General features: G+C 41.2%; 1 pseudogene; it reads right to left on the bottom strand.

Moving 5' to 3' along the window:
• The window catches only part of LOC107060005 (probable receptor-like protein kinase At5g39030), an 8,085-nt pseudogene that overhangs the window by 2,664 nt on the left and 3,568 nt on the right, over positions 1–1,853 (bottom strand).

Raw genomic sequence — 1,853 nt, 5'->3', positions numbered from 1 at the left:
GAGAGGAAGCATGGTATTTTCATGATATTATAAATATGATTTTTCGTCATGTTTTAAGAGTTTTACAAGCTTTAGATATTGCATGTGTCTTATTGCTTTATATTGAGTTCAGTATTCATGAGTCGAACAGAGTCAAGGTAAGTGTTCTCTTGTACTCCTTTCAAGCTTAAGTTGTTGTTTAGCTTTCCAGGTCGCATACTCGTACATTCCATGTACTGATGCCAGTTGGCCTGCATCTTATGACTATGCAGACTCAGGTACCCAGGATCAGCATCCAGCCCGCCGTTGATCCAGCTGAGCACTCCAGAGTCAGTGGTGAGACCCCTTGCTTTTCGGAGGACTCGGTTATTTTGTTCTCTTAGTATTGTTTTATTAGGATGTTGTGGGGTCTGTCCCAACATCCATCTCAGTGTTTTAGAGGCTTCGTAGACAGTCAGTCAGTTAGTATTGAGTCTCTCATCTATGTATATATATAAATATTCTATTTTGAAACTCGAGTGGCCTTTTTGGCCAAGATTTTATCAGTTAGGTTGTTTATGACCTTTCATTGCATTGAGTTATTCTGTTGAGTTAAGATTCGGCTGAGTTAAGAAAGTCAGGCCATGGGTTCGCTTGGGGACCAGCAATGAACAGGATTATTAGTTACTCGTTGGATTTCTTCAGGACATTTCCCACTAACAAAAGTCCACAGACCCCCCAATTGACACCAACGAGTAAAAATCTCCTTGTGCTTCAGGACCCCATAGTAACAACAACGAATGGCAGGACCGCTAGGGGAGTGGCTCCAGGTATAGATAGGGTGAAATCTGCAGGGGTCATGCAAATACATAGGCCCCTTCCCTTCTCTTTTGGATGAATGGGGTGGTTTAGAAGGCGCTTTCCGATCTACGGTCCCTCGGAGCGAAGGGTTAAGAGATGTCCTTGTCAGAGGACCAAGCCATGGTCAAAATATGCGGACTTTCTTACTTTTCTTCGAGTGCCGGCCACGTCCAGGATGTAGGCTCGGGGATTGACAGTAATCCCACAAAGTAGAGTTAGGGGAGGGTAGGTGTAAGCAGACCTTACCCCTACCTAAGAGGTAGCCAGACTGTTCCCAATAGAGGCCATTGGCTGATAAAAAAGTAAAGCAGTTCGGAAAAGGAAATAATAAAAATGAAGAAACCTTAGCAAAATACTATAGAAAACATGACCATACATTTTCAACAGTAGCTAATCGAAGTACAAAGAAGCGACAAATAGAAACAAAAATCTAGAAACAAGAAACGACAGTCTCTCTACCTCCACACTGGGGCATCCGTGCATCTCCTCTTAAGTTAAATTCATTCTGAAAGTCCTTAGATAGGAGAGTATACAGATTAGGGTAGAACTTAGAAGGATAGTTGTTAGTTGAGCTCTGATTCTCTTTTTGGTGGGCTTAGGTTTGGTGGGGGCCTCCGTGTTTGTCGTAGTATTAGTCTTATTCATGTATTTTCTTTTTTAGTTACCATATTATTTTGTTGTTGTTACTGTTTCATTTCCCTGAATGCTCTTTCCTTATTGTTTGACATATTTTTCTTCACTATCCTATTCCCTTTTTTTTTTTAAAAGCAACCAAGTTACCTGTGGCCACCATGAACCAGATTATCCGAAGGGAACCCCTTTTTGATGTCCCTGCTGATAGAGTGCTATCATTTGGAACACCAATACTTGTGATAACATCTGCAACATCAACATTACTTGTGAGAATTGGATTATAAAACATATATCCGATTAAGCGAAAAAGTCTACTAATGTTATAAGGAGAATAAGTGTTTAATTTGGAATGGAGACAAATTTGCTCCCACATGGCTCCCCCCCACCCCTAACCCCCACTT

This window comes from Solanum tuberosum, unplaced genomic scaffold (genome assembly GCF_000226075.1).
Source record: "Solanum tuberosum cultivar DM 1-3 516 R44 unplaced genomic scaffold, SolTub_3.0 scf00051, whole genome shotgun sequence".
Lineage (NCBI taxonomy): Eukaryota > Viridiplantae > Streptophyta > Magnoliopsida > Solanales > Solanaceae > Solanum > Solanum tuberosum.
Note: the sequence above shows the minus strand (reverse complement) of the source record. Positions and strands in the feature narration are given on the sequence as shown.